The sequence below is a fragment of the Sorex fumeus genome, unplaced genomic scaffold, assembly GCF_029834395.1.
Source record: "Sorex fumeus unplaced genomic scaffold, SorFum_2.1 ptg000002l, whole genome shotgun sequence".
NCBI classification, from domain to species: Eukaryota; Metazoa; Chordata; class Mammalia; order Eulipotyphla; family Soricidae; genus Sorex; species Sorex fumeus.
In genome coordinates this window covers 49,631,959-49,638,672 of record NW_026606059.1, presented here as the reverse complement: position 1 = coordinate 49,638,672, position 6,714 = coordinate 49,631,959, and the positions used below count along the sequence as shown (strand labels likewise).

General features: G+C 40.2%; 1 non-coding gene across 1 annotated transcript; it reads right to left on the bottom strand.

Annotated features, from left to right (window-relative positions):
• Positions 1 to 6,137: 6,137 nt before the first annotated feature.
• On the bottom strand, positions 6,138 to 6,244 carry LOC130022939 (U6 spliceosomal RNA). The gene has a single exon (XR_008792337.1). It is a non-coding gene; the product is annotated as a U6 spliceosomal RNA (small nuclear RNA).
• Positions 6,245 to 6,714: the final 470 nt, after the last annotated feature.

Sequence of the window (6,714 nt, the reverse complement as noted above, 5' to 3'; positions counted from 1 at the left end):
GGCCTGGCCCTGTATGTAGGGGTTGGGTGGGGGATGGTTTGCCTGTTGAAGGTGAGCCCACCCTCCTCCACAGGTAAGATCTCACCTGATTATCAATACCCTCTTCTCCATTACCTCTGATTCCATTTGCTTTTCATTTCTTTTTTTTTTTCAATTTTTTCCTTTTCTTTTTTTTTTAAATAATTTATTTATTTATTGAATCACTATGGGAAAAGTTACAAAGCTTTCAGGTTTAGGTCTCAGTCATGCAAATATCAAACACATTTCCCTTTACCAATACTTATTTTTTACCATGAAGAACCCCAATAAAACCCCACCTCCCACCCCTCCAAATGCCTGTGAGGCAGATGAATTCTAGTTAACACTCTATCTACTCTGACTAGATTCATTGTTTCGATAAAAGATGCACCATTATTATTTAGAGTTTACCACCCGCCCCCCCCCCCCCCCCCCAGTCAAAATCAGACATGCTGAAAAAGTGTTGTGAAATGGTTTGCTTTCTACAGCTGGGTTCAAGAATTAAATGTTGTCGCATGGCCGCGATTGCGGCCGCGCGGTTTTGGATTTCTGCTATTTTACTTATTAACCCTGGAAGTATTTCTACTGAAAGTCAGATAATTAAGAGATTGGTTTCTGTTCTCTGGAGTCGCGGCCATGCCAGAGAACTGCTCGTGGGAGGCAACTGGTGACCTCGGTAGGGCGTGAGGAACAGGCCAGAACGCCCCCCTTCCCATGAGGTTTTAGTCGCCCCCACACCCTTGGCTTTTCATTTCTTGTCCAGAACATTGAACTAGCTTCTAGAACTTGAGGAAATAAAAATAATTTTCTGATACTTAATCAAAAACAAAAATAAAACTCAAATGTTTTCTCTGGTTAGAAAATTGTTTTAGCCGGTGTGTTTCTTTATTTCTTTATTTAGAGACAAGGATTTACAAAAGCAGTTAAGATGATTGTTTCAGCAATACAAAATCCTGGTGTAGTATTGCCACAAAATTGCCACATCTTTGGGCCTCTGCCCCAATCTTCTTTTCTGTTACCTCCTTCTGCTAGCAGCCACTAGAGTTAAACTGGAGGGTTTGATGCGATCCTCAGAGGATCTGCACCTGTTAGATAATTTATCTTACCCCATTTTTGCAAAGAAGGAAGCAGAGTGGAGGGTTAACAGTGCGTGATGAAGTGAATTAAGTGCTTCTGATTTCAGATTCTGTTAACCATTTATAGTTGACTTCTCAATTTTCTTTAAAAAAAAGCTTTATCTATGGGCAAGGAGGAAGAATGTTGGCATACATATCTGGCTTGAATTCTGAGGGTGTAGTTGCTTTCTTTCATCAATTCCTGAGTAGGTTGAAACTAATTAGATATTTGCTTCTTGCTCCATTCCTTAGCTCCCTCCCTTCACTTCCCTCTCTTCTGTTTCTTTTTCAAAAGGTAGAAAAAAAGAAGAAACAGTAACATCAACCAAAAGGTACTTCAGAGGAAGAAAATGTATGTGACAGAGGTAAAAAAAATAAAATATACCCCCAAATGGATGATTGCTGTAAATTATCTCTGGTGGCGATAACACAGAAAGAACAAACAACAATAGACAAAAATAGCTACTGATTTTGGGTAGGTTATTCTGTGCCTTCTGCTGTATGAAAGTATGGAAGAAGTGAGGTCATGTAGCAAGATTTGGTACAATGTGATAATATAATTTGGCCTTCAGAGATCTGATTTGGGAGAGGAATAGGACCATATACCTTATATTTCTTTACTCCATCAGACATGTTCTCATGAACCGCTCTGCTTAACTAACAGGCCTTCTCTACTCATGTCTATCAATTCAGCATAGTTGGTTCTTGCTTTACCTCTCAGCTGCCAGGAGGAACACAGATATCCCAGAGGTCAATATAAGGAAACACGGTCTTTCCCCTGGCAAAACCTGGCAAGCATGTGGTGACATATTCAATATGCCGAAAACAGTAACAACCAGTCTCACAGTGGAGACGTCACTGGTTGAGCAAATCTATGAACAATAGGAGGATAGTGCTACAGTGCTATGATCTTTCCTAAGCCTGCAGAGGCAATTGCAACTATGTATTTTTGGGGGGAGTGTGTGGTTGTCCAAATGGCAGAGAATGATGTAAATTGACTAATGGAAACATCGGCAGTGGATTGTTGGATAAAGTGAACAAACATATTTGGACGAGGTTATATCAGATTTGAGGGTCTCAATACTTGTGCTATAAGGAGGTGCCATATATGACTGTGGTTGTTTCTCCAGACTCTAATGGCAGGCATCCTGATGGATGTTTCAACATTTGGTTTCTCTTAAGCTACTTCTGCCTTTTTTTTAAGCTGCTTGATCACTAGGGGCACACAAAATATGGGCTTTGAATTGTAGCCAGAACTGTCTGGTTGCAGGGAACACAACCAAGTGAGTACCAGTTAGCTTAAAGGTTTATTCACACCTGGAGTATCTGACAATAGAGTGAGATCTTGACTTTCTAACATGAATGAATGCACCACCAAGTTCATAAGGTTCTCCTCTCGTCAATCTCCACCACCTCCATGCCCAGTGACCTTTTTGTCTTTGCCTGCCAACATGGATATACAACCTTTTCTCTTCTGCATTATTCCTCACATTTTCTTATCGGAGTACATTAGTGATAGAACCAATGATATCATTTATTTATATTATTAGATGACAGACTTCTTCCTTACAGTTTGGTTTCCGTTAAGAACTGATGTAATTTGAGGGTGTTTTAAGTTATTCTCGCAGAATTATGTTACAATCAGAAGAATCATCATCATGGAATGATCTAGAACTATCCAGCTCTTGTCACTGGAAAACTTCCTGGTTATAATGATTATTGTCTGTGAGCCTCAAAATATATTGTTGGAAAAAAGAGAATCATTACTTGCCTCTTTGTTTTGAAATGCAGAGTGAGTAAAATATTATTTTAATAGGACTGAGGCAACACCTGGGAGAAAAGCAATTTAAAATCATTAGCCATTATTAGCATTATAGAGGGTCTGGAGCGATAGCACAGCACTAGGACTTTTGCCTTGCTCCCAGCCAGCAAGACTTAGCAGGGTTCAATTCCTCCGCCCCTCTTGGAGAGCCCAGAATGCTACTGAGAGTATCTCGCCCACGTGGCAAAGCTTGGCAAGCTACCCATGAGGTACTCAATATGCCAAACACAGTAACAACAAGTCTCTCTTTGAGGTCTTCCTTGATCGCATCTCTGCACTGCTTTGCGAGCTCGGACGTTAGCTTGCGGTTGCCTGAGGCATGCGCCAAACCACGCTGGCGAATTAGCTCAAGAGTTTTCGAAGACAGGCATTTTTTTGTGGCCGACCATCTATCTTCACTCCCATTCTTTCCCATTCCAGTCGTCTCATGATGTTCTCGAGGGTGGCACTGAAGAGTTTCGGTGAAATGGTATCACCCTGCCGCACCCCTCTCTTGACATCAACGATCACTTCTTTGTAGAATGGTGAGATCCTGGTAGTGAATCCGCAATACAGCTCACGGAGGATCCTGATGTATTGGGCTTGAATGCCCTGATTGGCTAGGGCTTCAATGACCGCTTCTGTCTCAACAGAATCAAAGGCCTTCTTTAAATCAATGAACGTTAAGCAGAGCGGCATCTTGAACTCCCGAGAAACCTCAATGAGCTTGGTTATCGTGTGGATATGGTCGATGGTGCTGAATCCTTTGCGGAACCCTGCTTGCTCGCATGGTTGTCCTTCATCTAATGTTCTGCCAATCCTATTCAGGATGACTCGAGTGAACAACTTGTAGATGACAGATAATAGGCAGATCAGGCGATAGTTGCCAATGTCATGGATGTCTCCCTTCTTGAACAGTAGTACGGTCCTGCTGGTTTTCCTGCTGGTGAAAGGATATTCGTTTAAAGTCATTAACATGCTTGGAAGATCGAGAAGACACACTGTTTGAAAATCACCTAGTGATTTCCTTCTATAGTTTTAAAACACTGAAGATGCCTTCTCCTCTGCAGAAAAATGTATTTTGATTCAGGAATAATTTTTATTTTCTTCTGTAAGATCAGATTACAGATAAATCTGGTGTTCTAAGTTTGAATTTGTATATGGGAGGCTTTCATTGCATGCAATGGATTTGGAGGCGGCGATTGTGGGACTGGTGTGAAAATAAGCTGTTCTCTGGATCACTATGATGGCGCAGAGTGAAGGGCAATTGCTTTATATTCAGCTGATCTGCAGAACCCCATATATTTTCCTGAGCCTTACATGGGAGGGTTGGGGAGAAATCCGGAGCACACTCTAGTGTGGCTCCCTAAACAACAACATCAAATGGTTGTTTTTTCATCATTTTCATCATTTATAAATTTTGTTTTCAAAGAGTTTTTCACCATAGTTGATTATGTTAAATATTTCAACACCTATCCCACCACATAACACCTTCTCACCATCATTATTTTGTATTTTTCCACCACTACCTATACTGACCCAAAGGCAGACAGTAAGTAATTTTGTATTGCTTATTGTGAATATTGGCTAAAAATTATCCAGAAAGGATCATTCCAATTCTAGGAAAGTGGGTGAAAATCATTGAATCTCCTCTTTGATCAATTAAGACCCTTTATTAGAGAACATTAACATGTTGTTAGAGATTGTCTTTTGTGCTAATACACACACACACATATATACATATATTTTTTTTTCAAGATTGGGGTAATTCCCAATTTGAGAAGCCTGAAAATTTCAGTCACAAGTACCGCCTACCTGTTTTTTTCAGTGGATTCAATTTCATGTGGGGGGGACTCGAAGCAAGAATGTTAAGGTCAGATGTGAGCGTGTAGGCAATTAGGTCCTGGAGGGTTGCAGCTTCAAGAGTTCTTTTGAGGCAGGTGGAGGGACATACCTGCCTCTCTCCGATGTGCTAGCATGAGATTGGGCTGGTGTAGCTAGAGATAAGAGTTCTGCAGCCTGTTGTTCTCTTCGGAGATAATTTGTGAGTTAGTTTTCTGATACAAGACTTCATGCTTCTTTTGTCAGAATCTTTCTCTCTCGCCCTCCCACCTATGCACCATTTAGTCTGTCTAAATATATTATGCATAACGAGTTGTTTATTATATGTGAACATGTATAAATTTAGTATCGCTATTGAGATTGAATTCTCCATAACTCATTACTGTCTCTAATTTCACCAACTGTGTTGTCCCTTAAAAGCATATGGGGCACTTCCTAAGTGTTTCAGTATACTGCTAATGGAAAGCCCAATGTGCAAACTGTTGTCAAGTTCAAAGAATAAGTTGTTTGTGCGGCCATACAGAAACACAATATCATTTTGGTCTTTATGAGACAGATTTGAGAAGGAAAGCAACTAAACCACAAGACATTGTATAGTTTTCTATTTTATTGGTGCTAGTACGAATAATTATTTTACTTTTTCTCTGTACGTTTTCTCTGCTTTCCAAGTTTCCAGCATTTAACACTTATAATCACAGAGCCTGCTGAATGCTAAGGCCATAAGTTGTACTTAGCAGAAAATGAAGTTAGGGACATGGATAGTAAAGATAGCCTTTACAGCCTGGGACTACATGGCTGATGTTTTAATAAAATATTTATTATATCCATATATCCTTGATGCAATCTTGAAGAGGTAAGGTCTCAGAAGATGCAGTCTTGAAGAGGTAATGTCTCATTTAACCCATGCGGATGAGTCAGGCTCTTGAACCCAGGCTTGCTTTTGTAGAAAGTGAAATGAAAGTCGAACTCTCTCTCTCTCTCTCTCTCTCTCTCTCTCTCTCTCTCTCTCTCCTACATTATAGTGTCTACTGTGTGGCAGGTATGCAATCATTGATCAATAGACTGTTGAAGTATCATATGCTTGAATTAATGTTTTTACAATGTGATCCTTCAAGTTACAATTCATGTTGCTGAAAACAAGAAATGAAGGTCTTGGCAGGTGGTCTTCCTCTCTAACCATTTTGCAGTTTCTTGTAATGTCATTTTTGTATTCCTCAAGATCTCAAAAGGCGGAAGTTTATGTGACCTTTTTTTATCTTTAACCTTGATGTTCAGTGAATTTCTCTTACCGGGCCTCTGGAGAAGCACATTCCCTACCCATATTTTTTTTTTGGATTTTTTAATGAATTACTGTGAGATACAAAAATATGGAATGCTTCATGAATTTGTGTGTCATCCTTGTGGAGGGGTCGTGCTAAGCTTCTCTAAATTGTTCCAATTTTAGTATAGGTGCTGCCGAAGTGAGCACCCTACTTACCACTTCTACAGGCAAATGATAATACTACCATCACTGAGAGGTGATTCAGTGCCATGTTTAGTGTTAAACCAATCCTCAAATTGACTTTTTTCTTAGCTTTATTTTTACTTTGGCATTAAAATGCCAAATGATTTTGTAATATTATTAACCATTCTTTTAGCATTTATTTTCGATGTAATTCTGCCTTCACTGTTGGTTTTATATTTTTTCCCCTTTATTAGTGAATCACCATGATATACAGTTATAGGCTTACAAACTTTTGTGCTTGCATTTCAGTCATACAATGATCGAGTACCCATCCCTCCACCAGTGCCCATTTTCCACCACCAATGGCCCCAGCATCCCTCCCTCCACCCCCACCCAACCCCCACCCCACCCCTCCACCCTGCCCTGCCTCTGTGGTGGTAGGGCATTCCCCTCGTATTGATTTAGACTCATGGAGATTTCGAGATACTGATATG